We start from the raw sequence: 18,835 nt of genomic DNA, 5'->3' as shown, positions 1-18,835 counted from the left end.
GTTTCAACCGACGTTTATTGACATTATTATACACTTGGTGCTTTAAATTTTTAAACTCAATTTTCTATATTTGAATTTCGCTAAACGCGTTGTTCGTGCCGCCACGTGCCTGACTGCTGTCAACCTCTGGCGAATAGTAGTTGTACTAATACGGAACAAAAGCACTGAATCACAGTATACTTCATTGCATTCGCAACAGATAGCGCAAGCTGTAAAGGAATAGTACAGTCACTGTAAAGGATAGGAATGAGATTTTTTTTTGATTAATCACTGCTGTTTTACGAACTGTTCTCAAAGAAACTTTAAGTAAATGTGTTGCAAGACTGGACAAGAAAATCTAAGAGTTGTCAGCCAACTCTTTACTTATTCAGGAGGGAGAGAATGTAATCATTTTATTCGTTTCATAATATTCTTAAGTTGCTTTACAGCGACAAAAAAGAACATGTCCCATTCTTATGTTTAACCCTTGTTCACAGGAATTTAGCGTAACTATAAAATGCAGAAATTAAATATGTAAGATAATTATTACATTAATATAATGGCGTACGCTGAATTTTGTTAAGAGTTTCTATTAAAATTGTTTACAATTTACATTATCGGTATTTTACATTTTATGTATTATTATTATTATTATTATTATTATTATTATTATTATTATTATTATGTTACAGTATATTTATTAATATTATATTATATTCTAATAGAATATATTCATAAATATCATTATAAAATCTTTGAAACGCAATTTTTTCACATCCATCCAATTTTTAACAAATTTTAACTAATGTTTAATTTTGTATAATAACAAATGTTTGTGTCGTTATTACACTTACACAGTACCGTAATCATATATATATATATATATATATATATAGAGTCAAGAGTTATTTGTATATTATGATAGATAATACACTTTACGTAACAGGAAAATCTTTGGAAACAATCAAATATATAAAGGCTTTATACTGTACTCAACTGTTAGATTCGAGATGAGTCAGACCCAATCATTTGAGGTCAACAAAGAAAAACAAATTTATGAGCATACTAGTCCGTATTTTCGAGAAAAATATCAGCTGGAATGCGTCAGGGAAGTGCATGGTTTAATGATCGAGCGAAGGATACCATCCCACAATTAACCGTACAAAAAAAAAAAAAAAAAAAAAAAAAGGAATCTATGACATCATTCCTAAAATAGTGTCACTTCAACCATTAAAGGATCTATGGCAATCCTGAAAACCCATTTATATCGAATTTTATAGTTCTACTTTTTTTATTTAGTTTGTGACTGTCAAAAATATATGTGTACCTAATTTATATTATTTCTAATATTCACGTTCTATGTTCACGTAAATTTGTCTAAGTTACTGTCGTCAATTATTCTTATATTGTATATATATATATATATATATATGACTATTAGCGTATACGCAGAGGTTTATTTTTGTAATGTTACATGTGTTGGCACTATTTAAAGAAATTGTTAAAAAAAACCAGACCTATTGACTTGTTAAGAATTGTAATGACCTTACATCTTAAACAGTAAACCATCATATGCTACCAAATTCTGATTAGTGAACTACTGGTATCTTACTAGTCAGCGATATATGCAATGGAGTGTGAAGAAAGCTGGCCACCCTACCCCGTTATCTCCTGGTTTAGTTGCCTCATGAGTGATGCCTTATTGGTGTTACATATGAGGTTGCAACCAGTCTTCGGACTGCTAACTAAACTTACAAATATACATATCAAGATACTATTGAATCCCTGAGAAGTTCGCTTACATCTTCCTTATTTTTTTTTTGTAAACATTTTTCTTTTTTTCCTAAAATAAATCTGGCAACCCTAAATACCCATATTGTCTCTCGTCATCTGTCAACATCTGAAAAAAGGTGTAAGTACTTCTGCGCGGTACATATGTCCATTTAGTGTATTTTCATAAAATATGGGCCGTATGTGGATATGGAGAAGAGAAGAGCTTGTGAAATAGACAGATAGAATAAGGAAGGAAGCTGTGTTTTGGAAAGAGTGGGTGAATAAAGAATAATCCTGAAACTGATCAGGAAGAGGAAAAAGGAATTGGCTGAGTCACTGGCTGATAAGAAACTGCCTACTGAAGGATGCACTGGAAGGAATGGTGAACGGGAGAAGAGTTCGGGGTAGAAGAAGATACCAGATGATAGACGACATTAAGATACTATACAGGGTGATTCACGAGGAAAGGTAAAAAATTTAGGATATGAATTCTGAAGTCATTCTGAGTCAAAAAGTTCATATGAATATAGGTCCGTTTCCGAACGGTTACGGAGATATGGCTCTTTGATTTCACAAAAACTTCTGGGATTCCATTGTACTAACTCGCATTTAGAGACAGATAACGGACAAATTTAAAATTTATATTCACGTATGCATACATACCTAATATTCTAGACGTCGGGGTCGATGTTTTCGCACATTTTCAAAGGTACCTCCTTCTGCTTCAATGCACTGTTGCGCTCGGGCGTGAATCGCGCTCATCGCTCGGGAGAGTTGCACGTGACCATCTTTATGCCGCATCCAAAATACGGTCGATTAGCGCCTCTCTCGTTTCCCCGTTCCTTTGCTATACCAAATCTTTCATCCAACCCCATAGACAGTAAATATTCTTCGATATGTTACCCTTATGTTCGAAAAGCGTCTTTCATATTCAGCGACGGCACGCAAGGTACGTCCATCGCACAAACCATAAACATACACAATATCGGCATATTGTGTAGTCGAAAATTTATAAGGCATCTTGAAAAACACAACTTAACACTTTCGATAACTGTACCTGTATAACTACTGTACTGTAGATAGCTGACTGGACTGCTGTGAATCGCTGTGACATTTGTAATGCTCCACCACCTGGCTTGTTTCTCTTCTCTTATCTACGAGTACATACGTCGCTCACAATGCAGATTCCAATGTTACGTCATTCATCGGTGACCTTGTCTCACGTCAGCAGCATATGGTAACGTCTGATTCACATTGGGGCTAGACTTCTACCTTAAAAATACATCTAGCTCCGCCATCGTTCGAAAACGGACCTATGTTCATATGAACTTTTTCACTCAAAATCGCCTAAGATATCGTATTCTAAATTTTTTACCTTTCCTCGTGAATCACCCTGTATATGGATCATATGCGGAGACTAAGAGGGGGACAGAAAATAGGAAAAACTGGAGAATTCTGGGTTTGCAGTAAAAGACCTGCCCTTGAGTAAAACACTATGAATGACTTAATGCGCGATATTATTCTTCTTGCGATTACGCACACCATACATAAGTTATTTTAGTAAGGATTAATTTTTGGCCCTAAAGAATATATCTGTTACGGTAACAATGGTTATTAGAAGAGAAAAATTCGCTCTGTCGCCGGAATCGAACCCGGGTCCTTGGCTCTACGTACCAAATGCTCTGACCACTGAGCTACGCCAAATTTTAATCCAGAGGTCGACGTAGCTCAGTGGTTAGAGCCCTTGGTACGTAGAACCAAGGTTCCGGGTTCAATCCCCGGCGCCGGAGCGAATTTTTCTCCTCTAATAACCATAAATTATTTCATCATGAAGGGAAACTTCGTGAATTAATCGGGAATTTTCTATGTTCTGGCGTTTATAAAGTTTTGTGAACAAACACAACCATTTAAATTAAACCAAGCTTCATCTGAAAAAGTGATTAAAATGCGGATCAACGAGACCATAAACGGTCAGCGCGTCTGGCCGCGAAACCAGGTGGCCCGGGTTCGATTCCCGGTAGGGGCAAGTTACCTGGTTGAGGTTTTTCCGGGGTTTTCCCTCAACCCAATATGAGAAAATGCTGGGTAACTTTCGGTGCTGGACCCCGGACTCATTTCACCGGCATTATCACCTTCACCTCATTCAGACGCTAAATAACCTAAGCTGTTGATAAAGCGTCGTAAAATAATCTACTAAAAAAAACGAGACCATAAACAATATTCTGTAAAATCCAATTGCAGAAATTCACACGACTTTACTTTGTCATACGGTAGTAATTCGTGGATTAAAGCCACTCTGTAAGGTTTCAAGTGAAAAAATGACGAACATGATGCCAGTGAGCACTTTTAGATAAACATTACGTTATTTTCGTTCGTTAATTTTTTCTTCGACTGCTGAGCCATTTATACCGAAACCCACACTTTCTGAAGTCGAAATTGCGATAGAAAATCTGAAAAAGTACAAGTCTCCAGGCATTGATCAAATTCCAGCAGAATTAATACAAGAGGGTGGAAGGGTATTATCTAGCGAAATTTATAAACTTGTATTTGCAATTTGGGAAAAGGAAATTGTACCAGAACAATGGAAGGAGTCCATAATCGTACCTATCTTTAAGAAGAGGGATATGACTAACTGTAGTAACTTTCGAGGAATATCACTTTTGTTGACGTCGTACAAAATTTTGTCGGATATCCTTTTGAGAAGATTAACTCCATATGTAGATGAAATTATTGGGGATCATCAGTGTGGTTTTAGGCGTAATAGATCCACTATTGATCAGATTTTTTTGTATTCGACAGATATTGGAGAAAAAAATGGGAGTATAAGGGTCCAGTACATCAGTTATTCATAGATTTCAAAAAGGCGTATGACTCGGTTAAGAGAGAAGTTTTATATAATATTCTTATTGAATTTGGTATTCCCAAGAAACTGGTTCGATTAATTAAAATGTGTCTTAGTGAAACTTACAGCAGAGTCCGTATAGGCCATTTTCTATCTGATGCTTTTCCAATTCACTGCGGGCTAAAGGAGGGAGATGCACTATCATCTTTACTTTTTAACTTCGCTCTAGAATATGCCATTAGGAAAGTTCAGGATAACAGAGAGGGTTTGGAATTGAACGGGTTACATCAGCTTCTTGTCTATGCGGATGACGTGAATATGTTAGGAGAAAATCCACAAACGATTAGGGAAAATGCGGAAATTCTAGTTGAAGCAAGTAAAGTGATAGGGTTGGAAGTAAATCCCGAAAAGACAAAGTATATGATTATGTCTCGTGACCAGAATATTGTACGAAATGGAAATATAAAAATTGGAAATTTATCTTTTGAAGAGGTGAAGTTCAAATATCTTGGAGCAACAGTAACAAATATAAATATTACTTGGGAGGAAATTAAACGCAGAATAAATATGGGAAATGCCTGTTATTATTCGGTTGAGAAGCTTTTGTCATCTAGTCTTCTGTCAAAAAATCTGAAAGTTAGAATTTATAAAACAGTTATATTACCGGTTGTTCTGTATGATTCTGAAACTTGGACTCTCACTTTGAGAGAGGAACAGAGATTAAGAGTGTTTGAGAATAAGGTGCTTAGGAGAATATTTGGGGCTAAGAGGGATGAAGTTACAGGAGAATGGAGAAAGTTACACAACGCAGAACTGCACGCATTGTATAATTAAGAACATAAAATCCAGATGTTTGAGATGGGCAGGACATGTAGCACGTATGGGCGAATCCAGAAATGCATATAGAGTGTTAGTTGGGAGGCCGGAGAGAAAAAGACTTTTGGGGAGGCCGAGACGTAGGTGGGAGGATAATATTAAAACGGATTTGAGGGGGGTGGGATATGATGGTAGAGACTGGATTAATCTTGCTCAGGATAGGGATTAATGGCGGGCTTATGTGAGGGCGGCAATGAACCTCCGGGTTCCTTAAAAGCCAGTAAGTAAGTAAGTAAGTAAGTAGTAAGTATTATTATTATTATTATTATTATTGTTATTATTATTATTGTTATTATTATTGTTATTATTATTGTTATTATTATTGTTATTATTATTATTGTTATTATTATTGTTATTATTATTATTGTTATTATTGTTATTATTAATTATTGTTATTATTATTATTATTGTTATTATTATTGTTATTATTGTTATTATTATTATTATTATTATTATTATTGTTATTATTGTTATTATTATTGTTATTATTATTATTATTGTTATTATTATTATTATTGTTATTATTATTATTGTTATTATTATTATTAATGTTATTATTATTATTATTGTTATTATTATTACTATTATTGTTATTATTATTGTTATTGTTATTATTATTATTATTATTATTATTATTGTTATTATTGTTATTATTATTATTGTTATTATTATTATTATTGTTATTATTGTTATTATTATTATTGTTATTATTATTATTATTATTATTATTATTATTGTTATTATTATTATTGTTATTATTATTATTATTGTTATTATTATTATTGTTATTATTATTAATATTATTATTGTTATTATTATTATTGTTATTATTATTGTTATTATTATTATTATTATTATTGTTATTATTATTATTATTATTATTGTTATTATTGTTATTATTGTTATTATTATTATTATTGTTATTATTATTATTGTTATTATTATTATTATTGTTATTATTATTATTATTATTATTATTGTTATTATTATTGTTATTATTATTATTATTATTATTATTATTATTATTATGGTTATAGATAAGTTATTGTTAACGAATTTGCGAAACTTCGGTTATCTGTTCCCATGCACCCACTGGTTATGTGATTACTGTCCGAAAAGAAGAACAGGAAGAAAATATCCCTTCAGTAAACACGGTGAAGTGAGCGCCACTGCTGTTATATTATACACTTAATTGCATTTCTTTGTGACTGTTCTAGGTCGTGTAGACCAATTTTTCATATCTGCTTTAATATATATGCATGTACAAGTGACTTATTTGTTTAGTTCTTGGAGTTTTGTTGAAGTTTTATGAAGATTTTATTCTCGGATAAGAATTTTATTGCTTTTACGTTGGCTGGTTGAATTTATATTGACTTTACTACCTTAAAACTTTGGTTAATTGGAAACTGTTCTTCTTGTTGTCAAAATAGGAGCCTTGTTACGTATTTCAGAGCTTCGCAAGAATATACTTTATGGGAATTAATTTTTTTAAGTGCTTAGTAAAGTTAATCTAGCTGAAACTGAAGCATTAACATAAATTCATAAATAAAGTTTTAAGTCTTCGTTCGAAGGAAAAGCCTAGATCATATATGTAACAGATAACTCATCGCTATGTTAAAATCGGCAGCACTTTGAAGAGAATAACCGCCAGGATCGCCACCCGTCCGCCGTAAACGAACACGAGATGGCAGTACAGTCGCTAATGCAATTCAAATGGGAATTATGACGTGACTCCTTATGTAACAACTAGATGGCAACCTGACAAAAGTTGTTAACGTCAAAGCCTATAAGGCCGACCTATGCAGGGTGTTTAAAAAATACGGGGCATAATTTCAGGTATGTATTTCCCACATGTAGACAATCAAAATAGTTCATTACAACATGTGTCCGGAAATGCTTTATTTCCGAGTTATGGCCTTCACAACATTGAAATTCACAGGAACGTTTTTCTTTCCGCAGGTCGTTGCCGTCAAAGGAGACATTAAAAGGGCACTCTGACAGTTCATTCCGAGGCGAAGGTTACATTCAGTGTTGTGTAGGCGTTAGACTGTGCGACATGTATTCAAATCAAGAGCTGGCAGAGATACACTTCATGTACGGTAAGGCGGACGGCAATGCTGCGCTGGCTCGTCGTTTGTACCAGGAGAGGTACCCACAGCGACAATGTCCAGATCGGAAGACATTTGTACGTCTCCATTACCGTCTGTGCGAGTATGGAAAATTTAACTCTCCTGGTTTGGGAAGGGGACGACTAAGATCTACAACTCCAGAAGTACAGGAGGAGATTCTGGAGGCTGTGAACATGACTCCTTCTATCAGCACACGAAGGGTAGCGTTGCAAGTCAATGTTCCTCATACGACTGTCTGGAGACTGTTGAAAGAGTATCAATTGTATCCTTATCATTTGCAACGTGTACAGGCCCTGTCACCAGCAGATTACCCTGCACGAGTTAGGATCTGTCAGTGGTTGTTGCAGCAGTGTGGTGTAAATCCGAACATTCCTGCCTTAGTATTAGAGGTCTGTATTCAAGCAGGAGGTGGACATTTTGAACATCTTCTGTAATGACAACGACCTGCGGAAAGAAAAACGTTCCGGTGAATTTTAATGTTGTGAAGGCCATAACTCGGAAATGAAGCATTTCCGGACACATGTTGTAATGAACTATTTTGATTGTCTACATGTGGGAAATACATACCTGAAATTATGCCCCGTATTTTTTAAACATCCTGTAAGTTAGAATTTTCAAGTTAAAGAAACGATAAAAAAAATCTGTTCCTCCATTCACTGTTTGAGTCGCTTGAGAAACTTCTTGCCCCAGCAACTAAAACTTACCCTAGTACAAACCCTAGTAACGCCGCACTTCGATTATTGTGACGTTTTGTTAAGTGACCTAAGTTCTGAACTGTCAGTCAAGTTACAGCGAGCTCAGAATATGTGCGTCAGATACGTGTGCAACATCCGACGGTATGATCACATATCACCGTCCTTCGCAAGTCTCTCGTGGCTCCGACTTAAAGAACGTAGAACTTTACACTCTTTGTCTTTACTCTTTCGAATTCTGCACACTTCAACACCAAATTACCTTTCGTCTCGTTTCTCTTATCTATACTCTAACCACGACGTAAATACCAGATCACTTATCTGTGGCACGCTAAGTATACCTCTTCATAGAACATCTTGTTATTCATCATCTTTTACAATATCCACCTCGCGTCAATGGAATTCCTTGTCACAAAGTATTAGGGGCTGCAAGACAATAAACCTTTAAAAACAGCTTAAAAGATAACCTTATTAGCATTTCACTCCAATCATACTGATTTAAACTATCACTGACTACATTGTTACTTCTTTTTTTAGAGATCATCCTGATAGTGCTGTATTTCCATAATTGTCTCATAATAATCTCTTTCTATTATCTGATATTATTTGAAATATATTAACATTCTATGTATTTTGGCTTAATTCTCCTACACAGTTTATTTCAGTGTTTAATTAATAGTTCATAGTATTTTGTTGTTTAATTCGTAAATAACTCTTGTATACATGTAACTCTCACCTAAATCAAATTGTTGAATTCTTTGTAAGTTCATGCATATGTAGGCCTATATATACTTTTTGCTGGTTGAGTGGAAGAGAAGGCCGTACGGCCTTAACTCTGCCAGCTAAAATACGTCATTATTATTATTATTATTATTATTATTATTATTATTATTATGTTACATATATGATCTAGGGTAGAAGTAACAAATATTTTGTCCACACCTGTGGAGTAACGGTCAGCGCGTCTGGCTACGAAACCAGGTGGCCCGGGTTCGAATCCCGGTCGGGGCAAGTTACCTGGTTGAGGTTTTTTCCGGGGTTTTCCCTCAACCCAATACGAGCAAATGCTGAGTAACTTTCGGTGCTGGACCCCGGACTCATTTCACCTGCATTATCACCTTCATATCATTCAGACGCTAAATAACCTAGATGTTGATACAGCGTCGTAAAATAACCCAATAAAATAAAATAAATAAACAAATATTTTGAGGTATTCGAAAGCATATAAATTTGAATTATGCAAATGTAGTTTCTCGGAAAGCATGGCGCACTGCTAGTCGAATGGGTAGGGCTTAGACCCTTAGAGTGTCTACTTTCCAAGTGCTGCGCATGGTTAGGTTTTCTCCGCAGCAGTTGTTTGCGCGCTTTTAATCGGAGACCTCCGATTGATGCAGCGCAGGTTGTATATGTGCCGTGGCGCAGACATACACTTTCCGCTGAGCATTCCTTTATTCGGATCATGTAGTGGTTCGAATCCGAGTATTTTTTAATAAGTATGTAATTTTTTGTTTATTCTCTAAATGACGATCTGGACTCAATCTGGACATGGACACGGAAATCCCGACTTAAACTAAATCCAGACAAATCAGTCAATCATTGTGGGCCATTCACGTTTGTTAAGCACTATTACCATACCAAATTTGTCCCAGATTAAAATGTACGGCACCGAAATTCCGTTCAATGAATCAGTGAAGAATCTAGGTCTTTATATGGATAAAAGTTTAAATTGGAACATTCAAGTTGCAGAAACCTGCAAAAAAGTATTCTCATTAATCCACTCGTTTAGGCGATTAAAGAATTTTCTACCCTTTTCCATGAAAAAAATGTTAGCGAAAACATTCGTGATGCCCCACTTCGATTACTGTGATATTCTGCTTACTGACCTAAGCGTTACTTCGGCGCAGAGACTACAACGTGTTCATAGTATGTGCGTCCGTTTCGTCTGCAATATTCGCCGGGCTGATCACGTAACACCATCCCTCGAAATGTTGTCCTGGCTCCGTCTAGAAGATCGTAGGAAAATCCACTGTCTTTCCCTTCTCTTTCACATATTGCATTTCTCCACTCCTGTCTGTCTTGCGTCTCGTTTTCAAAATTTATCCACCCATTATAACCTAGACACACGATCACAACACTCCTCAATATTATCCATTCCCTCCCACCGAACATCCTCATATTCATCTTCTTTCACTGTGGTTGTTCCTTGGCTTTGGAATTCCCTACCGAGTAATGTCAGGGACTGTCAACATCAAACCAATTTAAGAATAGACTAACGAAATATTTTTCTAACAATTCTTGTTAACAATAATAGCTGTTTCAGGTTTCTCAATGTTTAATGGTTATATATATCACAGAATAAATATTTAAATTATCTCATTATTATTATTATTATTATTATTATTATTATTATTATTATTATTATTACTATTATTATTATTATCATCATCACTATTTCTTACCAATGTTTATTATTGTCACACCAACATTACTTATCCAACTTTCATTATTTACTTTTATGTTGTTTTATGGTCTAGATATTAATGTAATAACTATGTAAGCAATTGTATTCAATTAGAATTAGAGTCTGGCTGGGCGGAAGAGAAGGCCTACTGGCCTTAGCTATGCCAGATTAAATAAATAAATAAATAATAATAATAATAATAATAATTATTATTATTATTATTATTTTTAATTTATTTGACTCTTTTCTCTGTTTTTTTTGTTTGGCCGATAGATTTTTTCTACATTGAAATTCATAGCATTTATGGAAGAGCGTGTAGTTTTATGTTATTGATGAAATTAATGACATTAAATTCAATTATTGCGAAATCTACAGCAAAAGTAAAGTTTTTCAGAAGCTAATGTAAAAAAAAAACAATTATAGTTCTCCTACAAATATTCGTTTATTCACAAATAGTTCCTGCCAATTAGTCTAATCCAGACCTGCAGAACTGTAGTTCCTTAGAGCGACTGCCTTCTACCCCTTCTTACACAACCCACCTTTTCTACCAGTGCGGTCATGGCGTTCTAGTTACGTTCGGCTGCATCAACATTCATTCTCGCGGCGGCAGGTATACAGTACGCTTTCAAGAATTACAAATGAACAGATAATAAAGTGCTTAGGAACATACCTTTCGAAAGTAAGAGAAAAATGACTGAGGGAAATAAATAAGTTAAAAGACATGTTCAATAAATATTAAAATGTATGTGTGCATATAATGTAAGAAGATATACCTATGTATATATCGTCCTATTACTAGTAAAGCTGATTAAGTCCACTTTTTGTGTAAAATAAGTTAAGTACAGTCCTCGACTTGTTTTTCGTGCTCTGTATTCTACTAAGGTGAAAGAAGTCCGAAATGTTGCATGCAGTCAATACATCAATAACTTTATTTGAAGAATTCATTATGATTTTTCGTGCATTAATAAAGTTTTAATTCCTGTTTTTACAAAACTTGTATTACTGGTCTTAACGGGTTTTACTAATAATTGGACGATAAATAAATTGTACGTTGATAAGTGAGTGATAGCTATATGGCCGGATGTCATTGCTGTCATTCAACATTGTAACGCACTCCAGCCAAATAAATATATAAATAAATAATTAAAAAATAAATGAATAAATAAATAAATACACACACAATACGCGTACTGCAGTTTAAAGAGAAGTGGAACATGGCAAAATCTAAATCCGTGAAGAAATACTACTTCCAAAGACGAAAGAATTGCTTGTTTACTGTGTCCCATCCAATTTATTTCTACTCGTAATTTCAATATTAAACCACATTTCAACAAAGCCCATATTAAGAATTATGAAATGCACAAACTTTCGGGTAAGTTCATTATTACGAACTGTATATTGATTATTTATTTATATACTCTTAAATTATGGACGTCACTCGTTGTGTTCATTTTGAATTGAAATTAATAGTGACTTTCAAGGTTCATAACTTAAATGCTATAAATTTATGTTTCCGTAGGTGATGATAGGAGGAAAGTTTTCGAAAATCTAAAGTAGGTTAGGAGCAAATAAATCTCAAAGAAACTACCGACAGGAAATCTAGCTTAATTGTAAACCTTGAAAAGAGATCATGCATTATAAATACAATGAATTTATTACAATCCTTTTTGAAAATTACATGCCGTCACTGATGGACCTTTGCAGGGGCAGAGAATGTAAACAACTCTACGCGGAAGTCGATCATCCCCAATAGAAGTGGTCTGAAGTTTACGTCATATTTCTCCTACTTACGAGTTCTGCAGGCCTGGTCTAATCGATTGAGTTTAACGTAAAATATATTAAATGGAATTTCAGAATGGAACTGAAGAAACGTGTGGCATGAATGTGTTAAGGTTTACTGTTTAAAAATAATTTATTCAGGCTCTTCGTCACCTTTAACTCTGGAAAACACTTTTACATAATACTCATGAATATGTTCCATTAGGACAAAATGTAATATTAATAAATATACCGTAACATAATAATAATAATAATAATAATAATAATCATCATCATCATCCAAAACATAATATTGTGACAGCTGCAACGGGGTTTGAACACGCGTCCGACAGGGCGCGCGGCAGACGAAACGCTGGTACGGGGAGCATCTGCATGCTGAAGGGCAGAGGGGGTGTATTACGTCAACGCGACGAGGGGAGGGTGCGCGCGCAACTGTTGCGTGCGGAGTGAAGGGGGACGGACCCTCCCGACTCTTCCAGAAGTCCGTCGAAGTGGAGATATCCAGATAACTCGAGAGAGCTATCTCTGCACACCCGTAGAAATTTCTCGCAACTATGATTTTGCTATAAAAGAAGAAACGCGAGCGAACTTGGGCAGTTTTTCAGTTTATTCAGTCAGTGAGTAAGCCAGAGCAAGCAAGCCAGTCTTGTGTACCGGAGTTCGACTCGAGTGTGCGTCCGCAACTGTGTCAGCATCCGAAGGCCTGAGTTCGAGTGCAGTGGACCGCAGTTGGAGGAACCTGAGTTCGAGTATAGTGGACTGTCTCTGAAGGTCTGTGGTTCGAGATACTGTGAACTCGAGTGACTGAGCTAGAAGAACTGTGAACTGAGAACTGACAGTTCTGATTTGTAAATAATGCTTTGTAAATATTAGTTAAGATTAACAGTTCATTGTTGTTAGTATTTTATTAGTATTTATTTATTTAACCTGGTAGAGATAAGGCCGTCAGGCCTTCTCTGCCCCTCTACCAGGAGATTCCAACTACAATATCAACAATAAAATTACAATTAAGTTAGTATTAAATTTACAATTACAATTACAAATAATATTACAATTAGTATTAAATTTACAATTACAATAAAATCAAAGTACGAAAAGATTACCTGAATAATTAAAGCTAGATAATTTATCATAGAGAAACAAAGAATATTTTATATTTACTGAATTACAAATTAAATCTAGAATAACAAAATTGTATAGTGATGAAATTACTGAATATTGAAATATTTTGTGATAGATTAAAGAAACTATTTACAAGTAATCAATTACTGACCAAGAGCCTAGTAAGTTTTCGTTTGAATTCAATTTTATTTCGACAGTCCCTGATGCTAGCAGGTAGCGAATTCCAGAGTCTTGGCAGGGCTATTGTGAAAGAAGATGAGTATGAGGAGGTGCGATGGGATGGTATTGTTAGTATTGTTTCATGACGAGAGCGTGTGTTCAGATTATGGTGGGAAGAAAGGTAAGTGAAGCGAGACGACAGGTACGAAGGAATAGAAGAGTTCAAGATTTCGAAGAGAAAGAGAAGTGAATGTAAATTTCTTTTCTTATCTAGTTTAAGCCAACCTATTGCTTCCAGGGATGGGGTAATATGATCATATTTACGAACATTGCTTACAAAACGTACACACAAATTATGAGCACGTTGAAGTTTCATTTTGTTGTCGCTGGAGAGGTCAGTCAGTAAAATGTCCGCATAGTCGAAATAGGGAAATGCAAGTGTCTGCACAAGGGACTTTTTTAAGCAAGAGGGGAGATGAACATTTATCCTTTTTAGCACATGGATAATAGAATATACTTTTCTGCAGGTTGTTCGTAATATTCCTAGGGAATTGTCATTGTCGTCGTCTTTGGAGTGCACTAAAGAACGCTATGTTGCTGTGCGGAGAGCAAATCCCATTGTTGACGGGGGTGAAGTTAAATTGTAGAGACTGAATAGTTATTGTTGTTACTAATAAAACGTTACAATATATTAGACCAGGTGGTCTGTTGAGGTCTCATCGAGAAAAGTTGGCACCTCTGTAATATAGGCTAACCATAAACTCATCATAAGAAACCGATAACACAACATATTTGTGATTGATAAGACACAGAATACTATATTTCTGCTTTTGTCTGTATTTTTCTGCGTGTAGTATAATTACTCGTATATGCAAAGTTTACAGGCTAGATATTAAGGTATTGCCAATTAAATAAAATATCATTTCTTATAAAGTTCGTTGAGGAAGTTTGATTGTTAATATTATTTTTTTGTTCAAAATTAATTTTAAAATCGTGTAGAAATTGTTAAGAAAATATAACTTACATTTAAGTTCAAATAGTAAATTACATTAAACTGATTGAAGAACTTTTCTACAGAAAATTTTTTTTGAGAAATCGGTTTCTTTAAAACAAAATTTCCCTTATGTGTTCAATAAAAGGTAGCTATTTATTGGAAATTTAATATTTTTCTACTCCTCTAATTCGCTTTTAAATCATATTGCCTCTGCCCCCATCTCAATAATAATTTCGCATTAATTTCTCATACACAGTTTTTCGACTCATTAACTTCAACCTCTAATTTCCGTTTCCTCTGTTTGCAATTCGTTGGAAGTCACTGGTTTTTATAATTACCTCCATTAATTTACCTCGCATTTAGTAACAATCGCAATAGAGTCTATTTACTTTGATCTGCCAATTAGAATAGAGATGTTATTAAAGAGGAGAGAACGCCATAAAGAGTGTAGGGATAAATTCAGAATTTCTCGCTATAACACTAATGCATTTGTAATATATATATATATATATATATATATATATATATATATATATATACATATATATATACACAGGGACATCATTTTATTTTTACTTCAATTTTTATTGTACCTGAGTTTTTGAATGTACTTCACTCCCACCCCTTCTACTATTGAAGTTCAGCCGTCCTCCACACAGATCCAAGACCGCATATACAGTCATAGTAGCCTTACGGTCATAGTAAACAGTACGTTCCAAACATATGTTCGCGTTTTCCAGTGACGAAAGAGCTTTCAATATTGAATCAATTTCGCACAGGTACTGTCGTCCATTTGCCTACGTCGTATCCCGGTTTCCCCCACCAGCTTTTATTCGCCAGCTAGTGGCTGGGCTGTCTTAGCTCTTTTCTGAGAACATTAATTTCTGTTAGGAATTGGACGTCTACGTAATATTATACCTATACAGTTGTTTAAAATAAGTTAAATAAAAGGACCTCGTTAAGTAATTAACTGTCATGTGATTTCCTCCCTTTCTACAACCCTACGGCATAACCACTTGGACGGACAGTAGATAGCATGTCTGAGTAATTTTATCTTTTCGGATCGGACAAAAGTGAAGATTGAATTTACAGTACGTAAGGTACTCTTTTATAGAGTAGGTACAGAATTATTTCAACATGAGTTACTAGTATGAAGGACGAAACTGGTAGGCCTAATTGGGATTAGGTACAATAGCCTATAGTGCGATAATATGCACATTATAATTGAAACCTGTATCGAAATGAACGGCCACCATTTTAAAAAAATGTGTTTAAATATCCATATTATGTTTATTTTTCATTTAACTTCATTCTCTCTATTGTACGCTAATGTGCTGTAGACAGTATAATATACACTGCATAATGAATACGTCCGCATGGACAGCTCAGTTCGTGAGTAAAAACACTCATTGTTAATACTGTACTGTATTTTGATTAAACAAAAACCAAATGAAAATGATCAAACTCAAAAGCGCAATATTTCCTAGTTTACGTAAATGGATGAACTACTTTTCTTCCCTCCTATACCTGGTAAAGTGATTTGTTTGTATGTTACGCCAGTATCATCGAACACCAGTAGTGGAAGGGGGTAGCAAACGGCGTTGATCTAGAGATATAGGCAAGTTAATATTAAAAATGTTAGTAAAAATAAAATGATGCCCCTGTATATGTATATATATATATATATATATATATATATATATTGATGTGTAATTATTGAGAATAAAGCTTGTAGTCGAATTTGTAACTCAAATGTTTCAACTCTCCGAATATTATTTCTGATGTGTGATAATATGTAATGCTTTATTAATTAACCTAGATCTAAGAGACTAAAAAATATACCTACAACAACAACTCGTAAATTGCTGCTGTACAGAATACATTATTATTATTATTATTATTATTATTATTATTATTATTATTATTATTATTATTATTATTATTTTTTTTTTTACTTGAAGCAAGTAAAGCGATAGGTTTGGAAGTAAATCCCGAAAAGACAAAGTATATGATTATGTCTCGTGACGACAATATTGTACGAAATGGAAATATAAAAATTGGAAATTTATCTTTTGAAGAAGTGGAGAAATTCATATATCTGGGAGCAACAATAACAAATATAAATTATACTCGGGAAGAAATTAAACACAGAATAAATATGGGAAATGCCTGTTATTATTCTGTTGAGAAACTTTCATCATCCAGTCTGCTGTCAAAAAATCTGAAAGTTAGAATTCATAAAACAGTTATATTACCGGTTGTTCTTTATGGTTGTGAAACTGGGACTCTCACTTTGAGAGAGGAACATAGGTTAAGGGTGTTTGAGAATAAGGTGCTTAGGAAAATATTTGGAGCTAAGAGGGATGAAGTTACAGGAGAATGGAGAAAGTTACACAACGCAGAACTGCACGCATTGTATTCTTCACCTGACATAATTAGGAACATTAAATCCAGACGTTTGAGATGGGCAGGGATGTAGCACGTATGGGCGAATCCAGAAATGCATACAGAGTGTTAGTTGGGAGACCGGAGGGAAAAAGACCTTTAGGGAGGCCGAGACGTAGATGGGAGGATAATATTAAAATGGATTTGAGGGAGGTGAGATATGATGATAGAGAATGGATTAATCTTGCTCAGGATAGGGACCAATGTCGGGCTTATATGAGGGCGGCAATGAACCTCCGGGTTCCTTAAAAGCCAGTAAGTAAGTAAGGAAGTAAGTATTATTATTATTATTATTATTATTATTATTATTATTATTATTATTATTATTATTATTATTATGTATGATTGTTTCAACTGCAGAACTAATTCAGAAGATTCCGCAATATGGTAGTGACGGAGGATCGGGGTGACGACTTGGCTTGACATTTTGAGGGTCGAACCCGGGACAGATTCTTACACTTAGGCTTGCTTTAGCCTATTGTGGACCCTATAATTATATGATCTGATTTTACAAGTCCTAAAGGTGGCCTAAGTGGAATTTGTGAATCCAATGTTGACAGGAGGGCCATCCTGCCAAAATCCTGACAAGAGTCAGGCTCCATTCTAAGAGTAATCCCCAAGATCCGGAGGCTCAAGCCTTCCTATGTCATCATCGGAGACACTAATTCCTAAGAGCACAGTAATTTTATTTTCATTGTTAATTCTAATGTTAACACGCACACTCGAATTAATTATACTAGGTTCCCATAAAAATTGGAGATTTATCTTTGAGGAGGTGGAAAATTTCAAATATCTTGGAGTAACAGTAACAAAATATAAATGACACTCGGGAGGAAATTAGCTAAACGCAGAATGTTAAATGTCATGTTTAATTTAACGACTCTCGCAACTTCAGAGTTATATCAACGTCGCCGGATGTGCCGGAATTTTGTCCCGCAGGAGTTCTTTCACATGCAAATAAATCTACTGACATGAGCCTGTCGCATTTAACCACACTTAAATGCCATCGACCTGGCCCGGGATCGAACCCGCAACCTTGGGCATAGAAGGCCAGCGCTATACCAACTCGCCAAACAGGTCGACAAAAACGCAGACTAGATATGGGAAATGCTAAGATGTACAGTAGATAGATCAAGGAACAAAATGGAACATTTACCATTAATTCAGAACAGGTAAATCGCCTAGCCCCTAAAGAAGAAGAAGAAGAAGAAGTGCAAGAAGAAGGCAATTGAAATGTTGTTCTCCGTTTTACTTTAATTCGTCAATTGTTATATTATAAAAAACCGAACACTTCATCACAAAAAAATTCACCAGTGTTAAAAATGTTTTCAAATTTCAATGGAATATGTAAAACATGGGATCTAGATTTCTGCATTTCTTACATGGAATACAAACATTTTCTTATTAATATACTGAAGGTAGTTGATTTTATTTTATTTTATTTTATTTTATTAGCTTCCTCAAATTAGAGGCTGCCATTAGACAAAGCATAGAAAACAATAAAAGAACAAAATAAAAGATGAGAGCTAAGAGAGTAAGGAAAAAGGCAAACAAATACACAAACAAACAAAGGCAGTTTACAGA

The sequence above is a fragment of the Periplaneta americana genome, chromosome 7 (genome assembly GCF_040183065.1).
Source record: "Periplaneta americana isolate PAMFEO1 chromosome 7, P.americana_PAMFEO1_priV1, whole genome shotgun sequence".
NCBI classification, from domain to species: Eukaryota; Metazoa; Arthropoda; class Insecta; order Blattodea; family Blattidae; genus Periplaneta; species Periplaneta americana.
The sequence above is the reverse complement of the archived record's forward strand: the minus strand, read 5'-3'. Positions refer to the sequence as shown.